This window comes from Haematobia irritans, chromosome 5 (genome assembly GCF_050003625.1).
Source record: "Haematobia irritans isolate KBUSLIRL chromosome 5, ASM5000362v1, whole genome shotgun sequence".
Classification (NCBI taxonomy): Eukaryota; Metazoa; Arthropoda; class Insecta; order Diptera; family Muscidae; genus Haematobia; species Haematobia irritans.
The window spans coordinates 145,129,233-145,153,403 of NC_134401.1; the positions used below are offsets into that span (position 1 = coordinate 145,129,233).

The following is a 24,171-nucleotide window of genomic DNA, read 5'->3' on the forward strand; positions in this document are numbered from 1 at the left end:
AGAGTTTTACCCCAATTTGGTTGAAATTTTGCACTAGGAGTACAATTAGTAGTGTAGTCAAGTGTGGCAAATTTTATTGAAATCGGTTCAGATTTAGATATAACTCCCATATATATCGTTCGCCCAATTTACACTCATATGACCACAGTGGCCAATCTTTTACTCCGATTTAATTGAAATTTTGCACAGGGAATTAGCATTGTAGCTATGCGTGCCAAATTTGGTTGAAATCGGTTCAGATTTAGATATAGCTCCCATATATTGAAATTTTACTGCCGTTTAGTTCATAACATTTTTGAGACATACTTGTAAGAAAAAATCGTTGGGCTTGGGAAAATTTCTTACAAAATCTTAAAAATAAACAAAATAAAATTTTTTGCAATAAAGATTAGTTCATTTTAGCATCAGTTTTACAACAGACTTTTTTCCTGTGTGGCTGTGTGATGATAAAATCGTTTGAACACTAATTTTTCACGAGGTCTGCAAAATACGCTTCCACGTTGGCGATGATTTCCACTGACATTTGTGCTCAGCGAGTTAATTAAAAAAAAAAACAAGTAGTCGCACCGGGAAAATCAAGAGATTCCATTCACCAGAGGTAGGTCTTAGCCCAATTTGACCATGGTGAGTCGGGAGGTTTAACTCCTTGGGTTATTCTGATCAAACTGCACTTTTCTTTCCCAAGAAAAAGATCGACATAATCATTTGAAATGGGACATCCCCGTGATCGTTACCAATTCGTATAATTTTTGTTACTTTTGAAATGTATACCATCGAAAAAAGTTGTACTATAGATATATTTGGTGCTACGATGGTTTTCTAATAAGTACATAGCCTTAAAAAACAAAAACAAACATATTGAAAAATTCTCCTTTAAACCCGCATAGTAATACTCTAAAAACTACGTTTTCTCGAGGCCTCCGTGGCGATGATGATTTTCAGATTCCATTGATATTTGTACTCAGCCAGTGAATTGTTTGGCAGTAACACCGGGCAAAAGAGATGACCACATAGGGATGCCAGATTTTGAAGAGGCAAAAAGAGCACATTCAGCTTATAAAAAGAGCACATACGAAAAGAATAGAGCACACTTTTTCAAATAAAAGAAAAACATTTAATTCCAATTTATTGAAATATAATTCATTTAAACATAGCAAAAAGTTCATTGAGTTGAAACTCAAGCTAATTTGCTTACAATACTTTGTATGTCATTTTTTGGTGTTTTTGTGAAAAACGTTATTGAAGAAGTTTGTTTACATTTAGAACAGAATACAAAGTGAAGAATCAACATCTTATACGACTCAGATATATACAGTAAAACACTATTTAATTAGAAAATAACGGCTAGGAAAATCTATTAGTGCGACATTTACGTATTTTCAGTTTACTTTTACCATTTATTGAATCGCGTTTGATTAATATTTGTTGTGATGCAAAAAAAGAGCACTTTTGCGTGCTCTTTTGGCCTGTCTCGTTTTAAGACCACATTTTGTAAAAAAGAGCACAATGTGCTCTTTAAAAGAGCACGTCTGGCATCCCTATGACCAAAGTTCGTTGTCCACATTACATTGACCATGACCAGCCGATAGATTTAATCCCTTGGGTCGAACTGCACTCTTTCATCGCCAAGCGTGCTAGAAAAAGATATTGGCACAATCATTCGCTATAGTTAATCCCTGTGAAAACGCGGTCATCATCTTTGCGGCCGATGGTATAAATTAGCTATTTTCTGATCAAATTCACCAAGCTCAGCGCACTGCTTCAACTGCTTTGGGTATGTGTACCAGAGAATTCTCGCTTTTACGAAGGCCACGATAAAATCAGATATATCAGCATTCAGGTTGTGCTTAAACACTGCTTTCAAGGGGTTTCATTGTTGCGGATTAAGCTCCCGAACGCAACGCATTATTTCGACTGCTCTTTGGTCTATGTGAACTAAAGAATCCACGTTTCGACGACTGTCACTTAATAACGCAGAAACTCACTCGGATTGCGCTTATATTCCGCCAACTTAACACTGAACAACATTGGAAAGTTGAAACGAAGTAAATATGACGCGATCTGTCAATACGAGATTTTGTTGCTCCGTTTTTTAGTCGTTTTAGCGGAATCTGGACTTGACTCATAAAAATCCGACGATCCATCACATGGAAACTCGTTAAATACTAACGATAACCATCCGGGAGATCCCATAGAGAGCTTAAAAATTCACTTTCTTTAAAAGAAATCTAATCACCAATCGATATTGTTCTTTTAGTTACCATTTTGTCAGAAACCGTGAATATTCGGAAATCAGATCTGGACCACAGTGAAATCTCTCAAACTTGGATTCTCTGCACTTCTCAAAAGTGGAAAATGACACGTTTGCTATATTAAGACATTTTAAGACATTTATCACAATGGACTGAATAGTCTAAGTGAGCCTGAATCTTAATCGGGCTGCCACTTTAACCTAATTAATCTCGTTTGATATATTATCCTATTAAAATTAATATCTCATAACTGGACACATCTCAATAATATGAATGTTTTGGATTGGTTTTTTCAACAGTTCATATCAAATGTGCTAGTTTTTTTTTTTCTTAACCTGTCACCGATTAATTATGCAGCACTAAGAGAAAAAACACAGAAAGACAATCGCGATATAATTAGAGACTTTGAGTCAATCGTAATGTTTTTCTTTTTGTTTTCACGAAATACAGAACGTTGGCAACCCTATATTTTCTGATCACACTCAGTCAATTTTCAATAGACACAGAGATAAATAGCGGGAGAAGTATAAAGTTTGAGAGAGTGAGAGAAAATAATAGCAATACAATAACAAAAACTTGATTGGCAAGCTGTTTGACGGACGACAATAGTTTTTATTGGCCGAGACTTGGATGACTGGCACCGATCTCGCCACTACAAAAAACAAGAAAAAAGTAATATTACAAATTTTTACAACAACTACAACAACACATACAAATCGACCCACGACGTCAGCGGCATTGTTACGTTCGAATGAAACATAATAACATAAAAAAGATACAACAACAAAACAAAGGCTTAGCATGCAAAAATTATTCAGCATTAAACTTAAGCAAGCCCTCCCCCCAAAACATACGAGGTGTGCTAAATTAATTCAGTATGCGGCAGAATTAGAGAAGTAGAGTAGGGCTATAGGAAAGTCATCTCTCCAAAATGTCTTATCATTATTTATCGAACCGATCAATGAGCTGATCACATACAAACATTTTATTAACTGGTGCTTTATCCTCCCCTTAAGTACTAATAGAAGGATGAGAAATCGGCCATTAGTAATCAGGGGGGGGAGCAGTTTTGTCAGTATCCATTCTTCAGCATCCTCACAGAAATAGTTCCATATCGGTTCATATTTATGTTAGAGACGGCATCCAGATATTTCGCAAATGTTTCTGGAAAAATGTTTGACACTCATTTTGGTCAAATATTTGGCCAATGTGACCAAATCTTTTAGGTGGCGGGCTTGAAACTTAGGGTTACAATTATAATTGAAATTTCAATGTCAGGCTCTTCTTTAAAATGATTTTTCAAAATTTTGAATAAAGTGGGGAGCAGTTTCTATGCGATCTCCTTTGTTGCCCGTGATGCTAGTCTATCGCAATAACTTACGACATACATTTTATTTCGTGAGTCTTCTTAAACGGATTTTGCATTCGTGGTAAACTAATCGCCAGATTTGACCATAAATAAGTGTCCTATAGGCTAGGGAGGAGAGCCAACGACCCTGTCAACTTTAGAATTTCTTTCACTTTTTACAATTTTTCACAATTTTACCTATCGGAGTTGATAGATTGTCATTGTGCCACTCAAGATTCTAAGGTAGCAATGTGAATAAAATCGAACTTGGCAATGCTGGCAGGATGTAGTTTTTCATCGGTGGTTTACTTCCCCTCATTCTATAGATTGTAGAACGAGACTATAGCGTGGCAATGTATTGCAATCAACTTCATGTTGCTATCATTTTAAAACCGCTTGTCTGAAGCTAACAAATTTATTCCAGTGACAGTTAATTTTATTGTTTACAAGCTTTCAAAAGCATTTTGATCTATTGCATTCAGTAATGAAGTCATTCGTGATGGAATTCAAGCGTGATAGTATTATTGCTTTATATTTGGCTGAAAACCCAAAAGTGACTTTCGTTACAGCCCTTCAGCATTTAGGTTAGGTGACAGCCCGAGGTATCAGGCTCACTTAGACTATTCAGTCCATTGTGATACCACATTGGTGAACTTCTCTCTTATCACTGAGTGCTCCCCTATTCCATGTTACGCTCAATGACAAGAGACCCGCTTTTTATAGTCGAGTCCGAACGGCGTACCACGTTGCAGTGAAACCACTTTGAAACCCTCAGAAATGTCACCAGCATTACTGAGGTGGGATAATCCACCACTGAAAAACTTTTTGGTGTTCGGCCGAAGCAGGAATCGAACCCACGACCTTGTGTATGCAAGGCGGGCATGCTAACCATTGCCCCACGGTAGCTCCCAGCATCAGCATTTAGAGAAACATTTAAATGTTTCTCGAACCATTGCTCGTTATCGTAATATTGGAAGTGTTGCATCGCGTTCAAAAAGTGGACGAAAACAAAAATGGAAACAACGCCAGAACTGATCCCAATAGTGAAATCCAGATTTGATCGAAATCCACGCCACAGTGGTAAGATAGGTTAGGTATAGTGGCAGCCCGATATTTTAGGTTCACTTAGACTATTCAGTTCATTGTGATACCACAGTGGTAAATTTCTCTCTTATCACTGAGTGCTGCCCGATTCTACGTTAAGCATTACACATTGCAGTGAAACCACTTAGATAAGCTTTGAAAACCTCAGAAATGTCACCAGCATTACTGTGGTGGGATAATCCACCGCTGAAAAAATTTTGGTGTTCGGTCGTAGCAGGAATCGAACCCATGACCTTGTTTATGCAAGGCGGGCATGCTAACCATTGCACCACGGTGGCTCCCGTGAAGTTCCAAAAAGTGCAAGAGCTCACCGATGCACAAAAACAATTAGAGTGGAGTTGCTTCGTTCGCACGAAAGTGACCACTTACCGATTTTGGTTTTCTCCGATGAGAAGACATTCCAAATTGAGCAGTTTGTGAACAAACAAAATGATTTGTGGGGTTAACATACTATCTAGATAGGTCAGCTAAAAATTTACAGCCTCGATGGAGCCACCGTGGTGCAATGGTTAGCATGGCATACATAGGGTCGTGGATTCAATCACAGTTTCGACCAAAAAGATTTTCAGCGGTGGATTATCCACGCTCAGTATATCACAATGGACTGAATAGTCTAAGTGAGCCTGAAACTAAATCGGGCTGTCACTTTAACCTTTATCCTCGCTCAGTAATGGTGGCGACATTTCCGAGTCTTTCCAATGTGGTATCACAATGGACTAAGTCTACGTTAGCATGAAATATCGATCTGCCACTATACCTAACGTAACCTAAACCTTCGATTGTCCGCGAGAAATCAAGCACCACCGGGTAATTGTGTGGTCCGCCGTAAAGGCCTATGGTCGCTCCCCGCTCCTATTAATCGACCGTGGGGTTAAAATAAATGCCGACATTCCAAGAAGTTTCAGCACCACCGCACTCAACTCGCATCAACCAAGGCAAACAATTTCAATAGGACTCAGATCCATTGCTCTGAGCTCGCGTCAACCAAGATAGGCTTTAAAATGAGGTTCTCCGCTTCATTTCTACAGCACAATGGTCACCAACATCTCCGGATCTCAATCCTTTGGACTTTTGCATAAGACCCTTTTTGGGAGAATCATCTCAAGACGACGCTTCGCAGGGAATGGACCAAAATAGCGCACACCCACTTTTGTGTAGCGGGCAATCGATTTATCGGCCGTTTGAAGGCCACAATTCGTGTCAAAGATAGCCAATACGAACAAATTTAAACTGATTCTAAAATTTGATGTTATTTCCGACATTTACAACAAATGAAATATGTAGCACTTTATTGCATTGTATATAAGCCACCCTGTATGTTTGATTTTGCATATTGAAAATCACTTTATTTTCTCGATTACGGTTCTTAAAACAATTAATTTGAAAGGTAATTTTAGAGCTAGTTTCACAATGTCTGGTTATTTTGTATCATATCGATGTGGCAATTAATCGTCTACAAATATTTTTTTATTTGCAAGTTTTTCCTTTGGTTAAGAACTAATTGGAGGATGAAAAAGTGGCCATCAGTTGATTTCCTTCCATATATTTTTTCTAAATTAAACACGAAGATGTTTTTTGGTTTCTTTTTAATAAACAGATTTTTAATTCGAACCGAACACAGTAATTGTGTAGCTGAGCGAATCCTTCTCGCGCGAATAAGCAGTCTAATCTTAATGGGACCAGTTCTTGACTAGATGCTGACTTTAGTCACCAATTGTCTGCAATTTCGCCTTTGACATTGATAAAATAGATTTCTTTCATACAAAATAATCGAATACCTAAATACCTCAGTCAAAATCCCATTTTATAATTATAATTGATCATTTCTATGTGTACTCTCCTAATAAACCAGAGGTAAAAATACGAGAGCACTCATTCTCCTCTCACTGTTAACTAAACCATGAAGAGTTCAAAAAAAAAAACACTCATGTTCACTTACATTTTTCCAATGTTGCCCGCAGGTTATTTATTGTACGATGTTTCTACTTCTTTCTCTTGTTTTTCACTGATCGCGACAAGGCTTTCGGGTGGAGAGGGATTAGAGCTAGAGTAGAGCTGATTGTATTTTAAGGCCTTTGTCTGGCTTGTTTGTTTTTTGATTTTCGTGAGATTGTTGGATGGAAATTATGATAATTTTCTTTAATTTCAATTTTATACTAGGTAGTAATTTATCTATTGCGCGAACAATTGCTTGATTTGTTTTTTTTTTTTTTTATTGTAGACAAGTGCGTGCGTATGTGTTAGTAAAATATTATTTTCTTATTTTACAGAAAGCCACAAAAAATAACTTGTATATGCTACAAATATTAAACAAAACAAATTTAACACTGGTTTCAATTATTTTTGGAATTTTGGGGCCGTAGCACTTTTGATATTTTCTATGATTTTTCGTTTTTCTTGAAAATTTTCTCGTGTATTCGACTCTCGTGTATAGCAACTATTGTTGCTGTAGAAAACCAGTTATTTGTATATTTTTTTGTTATTTCTTTTCTTCTTTAACCTTTTTTTGTGATGGTCTTTGCACTTTTTCGAACTTTTTTTTTATGAATCACAGTAACAACGGATAATAAAAACAACAGTGCTAATGTACAACAAAAACGAAGACAAGTAGAAGAGGTCTTTCCGCCGATATTTGTTTTTTTTCTTCTGTTTTATTCCAAATACATGGAGCTCTAACTAGACGCCACCAACAATCAAGGCTTGAATGAATGATCACAACCGACCGCAGTCTAAAACGAGACTGAATTGTGGTGGTCTATGGAGTTTTCAGTTTTTGTGGCTATGGCTGGTTATTTTATTGTTCGCAATGAAAAATGATGCTGTTGCTGCCGCCGCCACAGTCACCGTCAATTCGTTTGCTGTAGATAACGTCTCTCTGCCCCATGGCCCATGGGGCTTGTTCAGAAAGTATAGATAAAAAGTGTGTGTGTGTATGTATGTTTACAAAAGTGTATGGTAAGCGAGGGGTCGAGAGAAATGGGTGTAAGTTTAAGCTACGCATCTGTAACAGATGAAATGAGAGAGTAAAGAGAGTAACAGAGTTAACACACATATTCAATTGTCATGCTACATAGTACCAGAGCAACATACTAAGTACCATCAACATAATTTTTCCTAATTTAACTAATAAACGGTATTTTGAATAGATTGTGTTTGTTTGTATGGCTGGATGTATGCATACTTGTACTATATCTTATCTTTCATCAAATTATCTTTTTGTATTCGGTTGTGATGGTGGAGCTGTCCTCCAGGTAATTTAGTTAATTTACAAAGATTTATTCAATTATATGTCCATTAAAAAAAAACACCACTATCAGAATAGTCAATGTGAATGGAATGCAGGTAGCTTTGTAAGATTACTCTTTCCCATTGTGTTTGATTAGAAAAATTTTATAAATATAGTTAGGTTTGATACAAACACATCAATTGAAAAATTTCCATTGTAAATGCATTTTTATTATATTCACTGTTTGATTAGATCGAATTCAGAGTTGCCAGCTTTTTACATTTAGACACGATATGACACTTGATGAAATTATTACAGGTGTAAGGCACAGGTGCAAGGGATCTTAAAGCTTCTTAACATCGTCTTCTAAATTGTAAGTTAGATGAAGTGAAATATGGGGGTAATACTCGTATATGGTTAGGTTAGGTTAGGTGGCAGCCCGATGTATCAGGCTCACTTAGACTATTCAGTCCATTGTGATACCACAGTGGTGAACTTCTCTCTTGTCACTGAATGCTGCCCGATTCCGTGTTAAGCTCAATGACAAGGGACCTCCTTTTTATAGCCGAGTCCAACCGGCGTTCCACATTGCAGTGAAACCACTTACAGAAGTTTTGAAACACTCAGAAATCTCACCAGCATTACTGAGGTGGGATAATCCACCGATGAAAAACTTTTTGGTGTTCGGTCAAAGCACCACTATATATATTTATGGACCGATATGGACCAATTTTTCCATGGTTGTTAGAGGCCATATAATAACAGAACATAACATACTAAATTTGAACCTGATCGTATGAAATTTATCCTACCAAGAGGGACCTAAAAACATGGTTCCAGAATAGGTTAAGAATATATATATATATAACAGGTTGGCTGATAAGTCCCCGGCCTAACAAAGAAAAACACATTTTTTTGTCAAAATTCGTTTTTATTATTCAACATAGTTCCCTTCAAGAGCGATACAACGATTATAACGACCTTCCAATTTTTTGATACCATTTTGGTAGTACTCCGTCTGTTTTGCCTCAAAATAGGCCTCAGTTTCGGCGATCACCTCTCCTTTTTAGGTCTGAGAACAAGAAAAAGTCGCTGGGAGCCAGAATACGGTGGGTGGGGAAGAAATTCGAAGCCCAATTCATGAATTTTTGCCATCGTTTTCAATGACTTGTGGCACGGTGCGTTGTCTTGGTGGAACAACACTTTTTTCTTCTTCATATGGGGCCGTTTTGCCGCGATTTCGACCTTCAAACTCTCCAATAACGCCATATAATAGTCACTTTTGATGGTTTTCTCCTTCTCAAGATAATCGATAAAAATTATTCCATGCGCATCCCAAAAAACAGAGGCCATTACTTTGCCAACGGACTTTTGAGTCTTTCCATGCTTCGGAGACGGTTCACCGGTCGCTGTCCACTCAGCCGACTGTCGATTGGACTCAGGAGTATAGTGATGGAGCCATGTTTCATCCATTGTCACATATCGACGGAAAAACTCGGGTATAGTACGAGTTAACAGCTGCAAACACCGCTCAGAATCATGAACACGTTGTTGTTTTTGGTCAATTGTGAGCTCGCGCGGTACCCATTTTTCACAGAGCTTCCGCATATCCAAATATTGATGAATGATATGACAAACACCGCTCAGAATCATCAACACGTTGTTGTTTTTGGTCAATTGTGAGATCGCGCGGTACCCATTTTTCACAGAGCTTCCGCATATCCAAATGTTGATGAATGATATGACCAAAACGTTCCTTTGATATCTTTAAGGCCTCTGCTATCTCGATCAACTTCATTTTAATCATTTTGTGGATTTTTTTGATGTTTTCGTCGGTAACCACCTCTTTCGGGCGTCCACTGCCTTCACCGTCCTCCGTGCTCATTACACCACGCTTGAATTTTGCATACCAATCAATTATTGTTGATTTCCCTGGGGCAGAGTCCGGAAACTCATTATCAGGCCAAGATTTTGCTTCCGCCGTATTTTTTCCCTTCAGAAAACAGTATTTTATCAAAACACGAAATTCCTTTTTTTCCATTTTTTTCACAATAACAAAAGTTGCTTCACAAAAGACGCTCTATCTCACAAACTAATTGACTTACAGACGTCAAATTTTTACACGAATCATTTGAAGGTTGGTACTATATAAAAATAATAAATGCATTTAATACTAGCGACGCCATCTATGTGTCAGACCGGGGAATTATCAGCCAACCTGTTACTTTATATAGTCGGAAATCGATATTTCGGTGTGTTACAAACGGAATCACCATTCTATTATGATGGGTATAAAAATGTTGGGCCTGGAAATTATTTGAATTTGGAAATCATTTTTCATGCATCTGGCAACTCTCAATTATTTTTTAATAGTATTCATTGGTGATAAATCACCTTTAATCATCATTTATTCAATCGAGAAGGTGTTTGATGTTAAAAACAATTTCGAGGTAAAAAGTGAAATTTAATTGCAAAAGTAAACGATACAAATGGGAGATCATTTGTTATTTGCACATACCATGTAAAACAGCAAAGAAACCATTATTTAATAGACTATAATGGATGTGTGTGAAAGAGAGAGAGAGAGATGAGAGCTAACAAATCAAACAGAGTAAAAGAGTTGTAATTGCATTGCAATTGAAGATAAATGAATTATGGAAATTAAATAATGCATGTATGTAAGAGGGGGAGTGTATTGTATGTAAGTATGTTATAATAACAAAAAAAGTTTTCAGATTAATATGTTAATATCTTGTAATTTTCGTGACTATAGCCTAACAGGGCGTTAGGCAACAAAGGTTGATATTCATAATTTTGTTTAATGCATTGCAATATTTTAATCTTTGCATAGTTAATGAAGTTTTGCACAAACACATTTGTTGGAGACTAGTTTTTCAAGAGGGCCATACTCTCCACATTGATAGGAGGTGAGAGAATCAGAATATAGGTGATCATAAAATGTTGTAGAAAATACTCTGTAACTAATTAGAAAAAGAAGAAGAAGACATACCACTGTTAAATACTGCAACATACACACACAGATAACATGTCTTTTTCCAACACACTTGTTACATTTTCATTAAGTTCACATTATCAGAGTAGCGAAGAAAATTTGTACACAATATGCGTAACATTTTCCATTTATTTGTTGCATTTTATTCTTTTCACCTCGTTTATTACAGTTACACAAATCCATCATATATATGAAGCAGTCCGGAAAGTGAGTGATGTGATGGATTTTTACCTACACGAATATATCAGAAACTTTAATGGAATTTACGAGGTGCCATTAAAAAAATGAGTACACGATTCCTATGGACCATAATATTAGATATATTGGGTTGCCACCCTACCATAGTCACTGATGTTTCTTATGGAATTGGAAAGTTTTAAAGATTTTAAGTAAGACGAAAATAAAAATTCAATCGTTATAAACCTTTTTCACCACCCCATTTTGGTTTTGACTGATTGATTTTTGGTTGATTGTAGGCCAGCCACAAAACAATTGTTAAGCAAGTTGTAAATAAGCGTTAGACAGATGGATGGATGGTTGGTTGGATGGATTGATGTTGTAAGTCTAGTTGGTAATGTCACTTCACACACTTAACACCACTCAAAACAAAGCAACTGCTTTGTCTAAGCCAAGATTTACAAACACAACTATGAATATTACTAACACTATAGTACTATAGTGTGGCACTTTTTGTGTGAGTTGGTATATCTAAGTGGTATGCCGGCAGTAGTTTCCATATTTGCAATGCTCGTATATTTTTCCCACTGTTAGTATAGCTACAATGTGATCAACTTTGGAAAAATCTTGTTCTTCCAGTTGCAGCTATTGCAGGAAAAACGTGGAAAATGATACAATTCTTAGTATGTGCTTAAATTGGGTTGTGCGTTATTAAAACGAGGATGGTGTGACAAGGCGAGGAGACTAGTTCTTTGGACTATATATTAGACAACAAAAGAGATTTGAATAATGAATATTACTAATGTTTTTTTTTCAAGTAAACTTCTTAAAAAAAATTCAATTAAAAATTCAACAGGCTGATCCCATGTGTAGAGGATTGGGAAGAAAGGCGCATACATTTTGTAGATCTGAACATTTATAAGGATGGATCGCAAATGGTTGAATGCACTGGCAGTGGTATTTACTGCGAAGACTTAGAAATCAGCATGTTCAACACGTTCACTGTGAGATGGTTAATAGAAGACCACACCAGAAAGCGATCTAGACAGGAATTGATATCACTCTCAAAAATTTCTGATGAAGAACTAGCGCCATTAAATAGTAAGAAAATGTCATCACCGAATATAAAATATCCCCGATTTGGAGAAAAATCCCCAATACTGACAACACTGGTAGTCAGCCGCTGTCGTAGAACAGTACAGCATAATATTACTCTGTGCTGGGTACCTCGACATTATGGAATAGTGGGTAATGAGGAGGCAGATGTGCAGGTCCACGCGGCACGGTAATATCATTACGGATGTTTTTCTCCCGCTATCTTAATACGAGTATACTTACAGGGTCAATATTAAATACAATGATTTTTGGAAAGGACGATGAGCTTGCGATGCTTGCGAGCAAACCAAATTGGTATGGAACGACAAGATTAGTAAAAGCTTTGGATTTCTAATGGAGATACATACGAGTAGAGAAGATTTGGGACCGTTAATACGCATCATAACAAGACATAACAGATAGATAATGAAGAGTAAAGAAAGAACTATGAGGACCAACAATGGACCAACATGGTGGACACCAATTCTCTTCCTACGGATTAGGTGTCATCCTCTATAAAATAACCTATAGACCACAAGAATCACTAGAAGGACTAAAATAAAATAAAATATTTAGGATTAATCATAGTCAGGAAACAGAATTGGCAGAGCTACATTAAAAAGAGCACTGAGAAAGCCTAGAGATATTGGACACTGTGCAGAAGAGCGGTGAACACTAAACGGCACTGAATTCAAAGGTGACGGACTGCGTATATGAGAGCGTAATTAGTCCAATCCGACGATAATTTGGCGGACATCGATGGAGAGGAATTTTCCACATAGAAATTTTGCAACGGGTCCAATGGAAGTGTTGTCTTCGCATAACTGCAATATTGGACTTAAGACCTATAGAGGTTCGTTCACATGCAATGAGATTAAAGATGATGGGGAGAGGTTCCCATGCGATGAGATTGAAGATGATGGGAAAAACGACGGAATATGGCATTTTGAGGTCAATAAGATGGTCCTGGAAGATTGGGACCCCAGAATAGTTATCAGAGGCAATAAGAGGACTGAGAATGCCTAGAGATGTTGGATACTGTGTAGAAGAGCGGTGGGCTCTAAATGGGGCTTGACGCACTGGATATATGAGATTGTAATTGGGCCAATCCTGACTTACACAAGAAATGCAATATAGAAATTTTACAACGGGTCCAATGGTAGTATTGTCTTGACATTACTGCGGGAGCCACCGTGGTGCAATGGTTAGCATGCCCGCCTTGCATACACAAGGTCGTGGGTTCGATTCCTGCTTCGACCGAACACCAAAAAGTTTTTCAGCGGTGGATTATCCCACCTCAGTAATGCTGGTGACATTTCTGAGGGTTTCAAAGCTTCTCTAAGTGGTTTCACTGCAATGTGGAACGCCGTTCGGACTCGGCTATAAAAATGAGGTCCCTTATCATTGAGCTTAACATAGAATCGGGCAGCACTCAGTGATAAGAGAGAATTCTACCAATGTGGAATCACAATGGACTGAATAGTCTAAGTGAGCCTGATACATCGGGCTGCCACCTAACATAACCTAACTGCGACAATGAAGGTCAAATCAATCAAAATCCGCATCATTTGGGTTACGGGAATTGCCGGAATAAGGGGAAACGTAAAGGCAAATGAACTATTGACAAGAGCTAGGACACCTAGGGAAATAAACTTAGAGACCCATAGAGACAAACCGGGCCGAGTTGGATTAATGGACACAGGAGACATATACTCGTAGAGAAGGAATATGATCACCTCTTAGAGCATACATATTTTTCACGCCAAATATAAAATTGTTGTCGAAATCAGATACTCTTGCTCTAGGAGGTGATCATATTCCATCTCTGGGTGTAAGGTGATGTGGGCCGACAAAAATACTATGCGGTGATCCAGATAAGAAAAAGTCTGGAAAACTTCTCAAGGAGAGTAGGACGAGAGGCAGGATGGCCGTGGAAATAATTACCGTACCACAGAATTGTGAGCACATTTGTGACGAATAGATGCAGCAGAAGATGGTGCATGTAGGTCGAGTTTTGAGGATGATTAGACCATGGAACACTACATTTGTCACTGCTCTGTCTTTACTAGACACAGATTTAACCATATCGGTCAAGAGGTTATTCTGGGCCTAGCCCAGCTTGGAAACAGGGATAGGAAAAAATTGGGAATTCGTTAAGGACACAGAGCTCCTGGAATAAAAGATAGGTACAAGAATGGGATTGGAATGGGATGGGAAAAAGATGGGATACAAGAAGTTACAGATCTGCTGAATTTTGAGGTCAAATCTGGGGATCGGTTTATATGGAGGGTATATCTGAAAGTGGTTCGATATGGCCCATTTGCAACAGACAGACGAGCGGACATCGCTTTATCGACTCAGAATTGGGTCTGACACACGCTATGACATAGTTAACAGGTTGGCTGATAAGTCCCCGGTCTGACACATAGATGGCGTCGCTAGTATTAATTGCATATTATTTTTATATAGTACCAACCTTCAAATGATTCGTGTCATAATTTGACGTCTGTAAGTCAATTAGTTTGTGAGATAGAGCGTCTTTTGTGAAGCAACTATTTGCTATTGTGAAAAAAATGGAAAAAAGGAATTTCGCGTTTTGATAAAATACTGTTTTCTGAAGGGGAAAAATACGGTGGAAGCAAAAACTTGGCTTGATAATGAGTTTCCGGACTCTGCCCCAGGGAAATCAACAATAATTGATTGGTATGCAAAATTCAAGCGTGGTGAAATGAGCATGGAGGACGGTGAACGAAGTGGACGCCCGAAAGAGATGGTTACCGACGAAAACATCAAAAAAATTCACAAAATGATTTTGAATGACCGTAAAATGAAGTTGATCGAGATAGCAGAGGCCTTGAAGATATCAAAGGAACGTGTTGGTCATATCATTCATCTATATTTGGATATGCGGAAGATTAGGTTAGGTTAGATTAGGTTAGGTGGCAGCCCGATGTATCTGGCTCACTTAGACTATTCAGTACATTGTGATACCACATGGGTGAACTTCTCTCTTATCACTGAGTGCTGCCCGATTCCATGTTAAGCTCAATGACAAGGGACCTCCTTTTTATAGCCGAGTCCGAACGGCGTTCCACATTGCAGTGAAACCACTTAGAGAAGCTTTGAAACCCTCAGAAATGTCACCAGCATTACTGAGGTGGGATAATCCAACGCTGAAAAACTTTTTGGTGTTCGGTCGAAGCAGGAATCGAACCTACGACCATGTGTATGCAAGGCAGGTGTGCTAACCATTGCACCACGGTGGCTGGATATGCGGAAGCTCTGTACAAAATGGGTGCCGCGCGAGCTCACATTTGACCAAAAACAACAACGTGTTGATGATTCTGAGCGGCTGTTTGCAGCTGTTAACTCGTAATACATCCGAGTTTTTTCGTCGATATGTGACAATGGATGAAACATGGCTCCATCACTACACTCCTGAGTCCAATCGACAGTCGGCTGAGTGGACAGTGACCGTTGAACCGTCTCCGAAGCGTGGAAAGACTCAAAAGTCCGCTGGCAAAGTAATGGCCTCTGTTTTTTGGGATGCGCATGGAATAATTTTTATCGATTATCTTGAGAAGGGAAAAACCATCAAAAGTGACTATTATATGGCGTTATTGGAGCGTTTGAAGGTCGAAATCGCGGCAATACGGCCCCATATGAAGAAGAAAACAGTGTTGTTCCACCAAGACAACGCACCGTGCCACAAGTCATTGAGAACGATGGCAAAAATTCATGAATTGGGCTGCGAATTGCTTCCCCACCCACCGTATTCTCCAAATCTGGCCCCCAGCGACTTTTTCTTGTTCTCAGACCTCAAAAGGATGCTCGCAGGGAAAAAATTTGGCTGCAATGAAGAGGTGATCGCCGAAACTGAGGCCTATTTTGAGGCAAAACCGAAGGAGTACTACCAAAATGGTATCAAAAAATTGGAAGGTCTTTATAATCGTTGTATCGCTCTTGAATAATAAAAACGAATTTTGACAAAAAAAAATGTGTTTTTCTTTGTTAGACCGGGGACTTATCAGCCAACCTGTTAGTATACCCCCCCATGCTATGGTGCAAGCTCTAAAAAAATAGATAAACTTATTTTTAATTTTCATCAGATTTTCTGGTATTTTTCTGATGTGTCTCCTTTGGAAATATGAGATTTAGGAAATACGACAATTCCGATGTCATTACGTCTTCAAACACAATTATATGGTCTAACGATCCAAGTATACCGACATTCCCTATCGTTGTGTTTACAGATCAACATTCGAAAAATATCCCAATGAAATGATCCTTTAGATCTTCAGACCATTACTGTAAAATGCAATCCACCAACAGTATTTCTTGTCATCCTTACTGTATCTTTTGCCATTAAATGGCAGTTATGAGGCAAAATGAGTGTTCCCAGAGTGTTTCCAAAATGGCATTGAACTTGAGCATGGAAATTATTATATTTAGTTCAAAGTATTTCATTCACATATAAGTCTTTGATCGATAACAGTTGAATTGAGGTGTGGTTTGGGCATTTAAGTAATCTTGGGGCAGTAATCTTGAAAACAAGCAGAGACGTGGTTTGAATATAAATGTGGATGCAATGTAGGAAGCGTATGGTCCCGAAAACGAGAAGAAATTCAATGAAGGTTTTATGAACGAACCATATACATTTTCTTTTATTTTATGGAATTTTTTCGGACTATTGGTTGGTTAAAAATATGGGGTGGGCCAAACATAATTCACAGTACTGGGTGGCTGTTATGTATTACAATCAAATTCAGCAGACAGTTTGATTCCAGTGATAGTTCATTTTATTTTATTTATAACCTTACCAAAGCATTTTGATCGGAAAAGAAAAGTTTAGATTTAATCGAAATCCACAACGGCAGCGGTAGAAAACGTAGCTGAACAAGCGAACGGAGGCAACACATATTGAAAAATGAGCTTGGATTAATTGTAGTTCCAAAAATGCAAGTGCGCCGATGCATAAAACAAGGCAAACTGGAAAGAGCTTGCACGAAAGTGGTCAATTGCCGAATTTGGTTTTCTCCGATAATAAGACATTCCAAATTGAGCCGTTTGTGAACAAAGTGATCGAGTATATTTGCCAAAGAGATCAGATGAAAATGTACACCTTCTATTGCGTACCAGATCTCAAGGCTGATGTAACAGCCGCTTGTCATTCCCCGCTAGTTTTCATATATTGTGGATTCAAAATAAATGCTGAATAAACTCGGAGAAATTTTCTCTCAACAGAACTGAAGCACGGGACAGGCCACAGGACATCGCCATTCCAACAGGACATCGCTCTCAAAACGCACCAACCAAGAATGGCACAGTGCCAAACAAAATATCCGGATATCAATCACGGTTGGCACTCGTGATAAAAAAATGTACCAAAATTAAAAAGAAAATTCCAAAAGTCTACCAAATTTAAAACCTTTTATTTTAAAGGAAATTTTTCATTTCAGTAAAAAATTTTTACCAAGAATTTTTTCTATAGAAAATTTTGTCAATTTTTTTTTCTACAGAAAATTTTGTCAAATATAATTTCTATAGAAAACTTTGTTAAAATTTTATTTTTGTAGACAATTTAGTCAAAATTTTATTTTTATAGAAAATTTTGTCAAAATTTTATTTCTATAGAAAATTTTGTCAAAATTTTATTTCTATAGAAAATTTTGTCAAAATATTATTACTATTGAAAATTTTATCAAAATTTTATTTCTATAGAAAATTTTGTCAAGATATTATTTCCATAGAATAATTTGTAAAAATTTTATTTCTATAGAAAATTTTGTCAAGATATTATTTCCATAGAATAATTTGTAAAAATTTTATTTCTATAGAAAATTTTGTAGAAATTTTATTTCTATAGAATATTTTGTCAAAATTTTATTTCAATAGAAAATTTTGTCAAAATTTTATTTCTATAGAAAATTTTGTCAAAATTGTATTTCTATAGAAAATTTTGTCAAGATTGTATCCCTATATAAAATTTTGTAGAATTTTTTTTTATAGAAAATTTTGTCAAAATTTTATTTTTATAGAAAAATTTCTCAAAATTTTATTTCCGTAGAAAATTGTGTTAAATTTTTATTTCCGTAGAAAATTTTGTCAAAATTTTATTTTTATAAAAATTTTTGTTAAATTTTTATTTCCGTAGAAAATTTGTCAAAATTTTATTTTTATAAAAATTTTTGTTAAAATTTTATTTCTATAGAAATTATTGTAAAATTTTTATTTCTATAGAAAATTTTGTCAAAACTTTTTATTTTTATAGAAAATTTTGTCAATTTTTTTTATAGAAATATTTATCAAAATTTTATTTTTATACAAAATATTGACAAAATTTTTTTTCTATATTTGTCAAAATTTTATTACTTAAGAAATTTTGTCAAAATTTTATTTCTATAGAAAATTTTATCAAAATGTTATTTCTAGAGAAGAGTTTATCAAAATTTTATTTATATAGAAAATTTTATAAAAATTCTATTTCTATAGAAAATTCTATTAATTTTTTTTTCTATAGAAAATGTTATCAAAATTTTATTTCTATAAAAATTTAAGAACCTCTTAGTTGGAGAGGAATATTTTCCAAAATCTACCAAAACATCAAGAATTCTATCAATCTAACAAACAGTAAAAATCAACCATTTTTGTTAGAATTCTACCAACTGTGGCAACGGTTATCACAATCCGTTGGACTTTTGCGTCTGGGGTATTTTGGAAAGTAGGGTTGGCACGAAAAAGGCAAAGTGTCGATCATCTTTGAAGGCCATAATTTGTGCCAAGTTATTCAATTCAACAAAATTTTTTTCTATAGAATATTTAAGATTTATTTCTATAGAAAATTTTGTCAAAATATTATTTCTATGGAAAATTTTGTCACAATTTTATTTTTATAGAAAATTTTGTCAAAAGTTTATTTCTATTGAATATTTTGTAAAATTTTTATTTCTATAGAAAATTTTGTCAAAATTGTATTTCTATAGAAAATTTTGCCAAAATTTTATTTCTATAGAAAATTTTGTCAAAATTTTATTTCTATATAAAATTTTATTTCTATATAAAATTTTGTCAAATATTATTTCTATAGACAATTTTGTCAGCTATTATTTCTATAGAGAATTTTGTCCAAATTTTATTTCTACATAAAATTTTGTCAAAATTTTATTTCTATAGAAAATTTTGTAAAATTTTTATTTCTATAGAAAATTTTGTCAAAATTTTATTTCTATAGAACATTTGTCAAAATATTATTTCTACAGAAAATTTTGTCTAAATTTTATTTCTATAGCAAATTTGTGAAAATATTATTTCTACAGAAAATGTTGTCAAAATTTTATTTCTATAGAAAATTTGTGAAAATATTATTTCTACAGAAAATTTTGTCAAAATTTTATTTCTATAGAATATTTTGTCAAGAATTTTTTTCCTATAGATAATTTTGTCAAAATTTTATTTTTTTAGATTATTTTGTCTAAATGTTATTTCTATAGAAAACATTGTCAAAATTTTATTTCGATAAAAAATTTTGTCAAAATTTTATTTCTATAGAAAATTTTGTCAAAATTTTATTTTTATAGAACATTTGGTCAAAATATTATTTTTTATAGAAAATTTGGTCAAAATATTATTTTTTATAGAAAATTTTGTCAAGACTTAATTGATTTTTTTTCCTAGAAAATATTGTCAAAATTTTATTTCTATTGAAATTTTTTTCAAAATTTTTTTTCTATAGAAAATTTTGCCAAAATATTATTTCTATAGAAAATTTTGTCAAATATTATTTCTATAGAGAATTTTGTCACAATTTTATTTCTATATAAAATTTTGTCCAAATTTTATTTCTATAGAAAATTTTGTCAAAATTTTATTTCTATAGAAAATTTTGTCAAAATTTTATTTCTATAGAAAATTTTGTCAAAATTTTATTTCTATAGAACATTTGTCAAAATATTATTTCTACAGAAAATTTTGTCTAAATTTTATTTCTATAGAAAATTTGTGAAAATATTATTTCTACAGAAAATTTTGTCAAAATTTTATTTCTATAGAAAATTTGTGAAAATATTATTTCTACCGAAAATTTTGTCAAAATTTTATTTCTATAGAATATTTTGTCAAGAATTTTTTTCTATAGATAATTTGGTTAAAATTTTATTGGTGTAGAATATTTTGTCAAAATTTTATTTCTATAGAAAACTTTGTCAAAATTTTATTTCGATAGAAAATTTTGTCAAAATTTTATTTCGATAGAAAATTTTGTCAAAATTTTATTTCTATAGAAAATTTTGTCAAAATTTTATTTCTATAGAAAATTTTGTCAAAATTTTATTTCTATAGAATATTTGGTCAAAATTTTATTTTTATAGAAAATTTTGTCAAAATTTTATTTTTATAGAAAATTTGGTCAAAATTTTATCTTTATAGAAAATTTTGTCAAGACTTAATTGATTTTTTTCCTAGAAAATATTGTCAAAATTTTATTTCTATTGAAATTTTTTTCAAAATTTTTTTTCTATAGAAAATTTTGCCAAAATATTATTTCTATAGAAAATCTTGTCAAATATTATTTCTATGAAGAATTTTGTCAATATTTTATTTCTTTATAAAATATTGTAAAAATTTTATTTCTATAGAAAATTTTGTCAAAATTTTATTTCTATAGAAAATTTTGTCAAAATTTTATTTCTATAGAACATTTGTCAAAATATTATTTCTACAGAAAATTTTGTCTAAATTTTATTTCTATAGAAAATTTGTGAAAATATTATTTCTACAGAAAATTTTGTCAAAATTTTATTTCTATAGAAAATTTTTGAAAATATTATTTCTACAGAAAATTTTGTCAAAATTTTATTTCTATAGAATATTTTGTCAAGAATTTTTTTCTATAGATAATTTGGTCAAAAATTTATTGGTGTAGAATATTTTGTCAAAATGTTATTTCTATAGAAAACTTTGTCAAAATTTTATTTCGATAGTAAATTTTGTCAAAATTTTATTTTTATAGAAAATTTTGTCAAAATTTTATTTCTATAGAAAATTCTGTCAAAATTTTATTTTTATAGAAAATTTTGTCAACATGTTATTTTTATAGAAAATTTAGTCAAAATTTTATTTTTATAGAACATTTGATCAAAATATCATTTTTTATAGAAAATTTTGTCAAGACTTTTTTCTATAGAAAGTGTTGCAAAAATTTTATTTCTATAGAAAATTTCGTCAAAATATTATTTTTATAGAAAATTTTGTCAACATATTATTTTTATAGAATATTTTGTCAAAATTTTATTTCCAAAAAAAAAAAAAATAGAAAAGTACCTATAGTACTTTTAAGGCTTAATGGTACTAAAAAAGAACAAAAAATAAGGGACATTATTGCCTTTGAATGGTCACGGGAGACACATTAAGTGATGTGAACTAATGCAACGGTCGAAAGTGCGACGAAAATACTATGGGGGACCAAGATAAGGAAAAGCCTGGATAAAGAATAATGAACGGGCACCTAGAATTGAGAGTGCATCTGGTCCGAATAGGAGGACGGTGTATATTGCACAAAAAAATTATTTTTGGATTCAATCACGAAATTAATTGATTCAATTAATTTTTAATTGAAAAATCTTCAATTACAGAAATGATAGTATCAATCAAAGTCAACTAAAAAATTAATTGATCCAATTAAATAATTAACTTATATTATTAATTCTTGTGATTAAGTTTCATTTTAATTAAAAAAATTGTTGAATCAATTAAATTTTTAATTGAATATTTTTGAAAATTCACTTCAAATTTTAATTGCAAATATTTTGGTGAAAATTTTTTCTTCGTGGGCGGGTTTTGAGCATTATAAGGCCATGGAGCACTGGTCACTGTCCTGCTAAAGTTTTGACCATATCGGTGAAGAGGATATTCTGCGCCTCGTCCTGTTTGGAAACAGGGACTGCAGGAAAATTAGGGAATTTCAAAGAGTTCGTGGAATAAATGAAGAGTATTGTGGAATATGAAGGGTATGTTAGGAAAGGAGAAGTTAGAGAGCACATCCTCTTTTCATGGTCCCGAAATTCCTTTAGATTCTGCCCTATTAAAACAGCTAAAATTCCCTGCATATCCCAATTTTTTTTAACCATTTCTCAATAGAATAATCATTAGATTATATTTTGCAAAATCATTCATAAACAAGAAATAAATATTCTATTGACCTATTGCAATGGCAATGACTGACCACAACTAACCTCAGGAACAAGTTGTTTCTTCGTCGTTCTTTTTTTATCAATCAAAAAAATTAATATCTTGATTGTTTAGTGAAATTGTAATTTAATTCAATTAGAATAATTCCTTTATTTCAAATTCGAAAAAAAAAACAAAACAGAAAAACAGAATCACAGAACAAGATCAATTTCATCGATTGATTAGCATTTCTTTCACAACAAAATGCAACGAAATTGTGACGAAAGTTCAATGAAACTATAAACAATTATAACACGATAATACGTTGTTTTTTTTGCGTTGTTCTTTATTATTTATGAAATTTTGTACAATTGCTTGTTATTGTTTCTGGAGAATTTATTGATTCGTAAAAAGATTTTGTAGAAATATAACGTTGAGAATTATTTGTGAATTACAATTTTATCAGGTTTCTCGTGTTAAAATATCAAACGCCTTATATTCAAAACGTGGCTATTGGATATTTTAAAAATTATTCTTATTTATTTTTTTTTTAACCCCTTGGAGGTTTGGAATTATATTCCGCCCCCAAAAATTATTACAAAAAATATGTGCATAAAAGGAAGAAAAAAAGTGTTGAACTTTCCCAAAGGAATTATGACAACCACTGTTAATGGAAATTTAATTTCCTGATTGTTGCAATTAATCGACCATGAACTTTTCCAAGATACCAAGAATGGAAAAATGCATATACACCCAACAATAAGAGTGATCTCAGCCTGGAAGAAAATATGGGTTTATTTTAGAAAAATTGAACTAAATGTTTTACTATATAAAATATTTTTCGACAAATTTATTTTAGAAAATTTTAACTGAAATGTATTACAAGCGCCTATATCACAAAAAAGGTGAACATATTTTTCTATGTTACAATTCAAGAAAACTTATTAAAATTAATTATGTTTTTTTTTATTTTAAAGAAAATTTCGTAGTTTCAAGGAAAAAATTGAAGTTGAAAATGGCAAAAAAGTGCTTTGTGGTTAATTTAAAAATTTTAAGAAATTCTGAATTATTTTATGGGAAATACGAACGTGTACAAAAATATTATTGAAGTGAAGGAAAAATTCTCGTTCTCATTCCAGAAACTTGAAAAAGGAAATAAATTCGAAATCTAGAGATATTTAGGATCCTTAAATAGGTGCTCAATACTAAGGTTTGGTATTGCTCCCATATATACCGATCTCTAGATTTGACTTCTTATGCGTCTAGAAATCCAGATGGATCCAGATGGTGTATCAGTCCATGTTTTAGTATAGCCCCCATAAAGACCAATCTCCCTATTTGACATCTTGAGCTTCTACATACCGCAAATTTTATCCACTTAGTCTAAAGTTGGTAACCTAAAGGTATTTTAGTTTCAAACATTAGTGTGCCAAACATGGAGTTTTTTGTAAAAATTTTATTTCATATTTTATTTTGTTAAAATTTTGACAAAATTTTATTTCTATAGAAAATTTTTGCAAAATGTTATTTCTAAAGAAAATTTTGTCAAAATTTTATTTCTATAGAAAATTTTGTCAAAATTTTACTTCTATGGAAAATTTTGTTAAAATTTTATTTGTATAGAAAATTTTGTCAAAATTTTATTACAATAGAAAATTTTGTCAAAATTTTATTTCTATAGAAAATTTTCTCAAAATTTTATTTCTATAGAAAATTTTGTCAAAATATTATTTTTATAGAAAATTTTGTCAAAATATTATTTTGCTTTTTTTTATTGTTGGTTTGTACTGTA

General features: G+C 33.4%; 1 protein-coding gene and 1 long non-coding RNA gene across 3 annotated transcripts in view; one reads left to right on the top strand and one right to left on the bottom strand.

Moving 5' to 3' along the window:
• Positions 1-24,171, bottom strand: part of ced-6 (PTB domain-containing adapter protein ced-6) — an 80,093-nt gene that overhangs the window by 39,815 nt on the left and 16,107 nt on the right. Inside the window, exon 1 of one of the 2 annotated variants that reach the window (XM_075309046.1) lies at positions 6,644-7,449. The exons of the other annotated variant lie outside the window; for it this stretch is intronic. The gene's annotated coding sequence lies outside the window, so the exon portion shown is untranslated. Of the gene's footprint in view, positions 1-6,643; positions 7,450-24,171 lie in introns of those variants that run through there. 2 annotated transcript variants of the gene reach the window in all.
• Positions 10,726-11,382, top strand: LOC142237659 (uncharacterized). The gene is made up of 2 exons (XR_012722538.1): positions 10,726-10,877; positions 11,113-11,382. It is a non-coding gene; the product is annotated as an uncharacterized LOC142237659 (long non-coding RNA).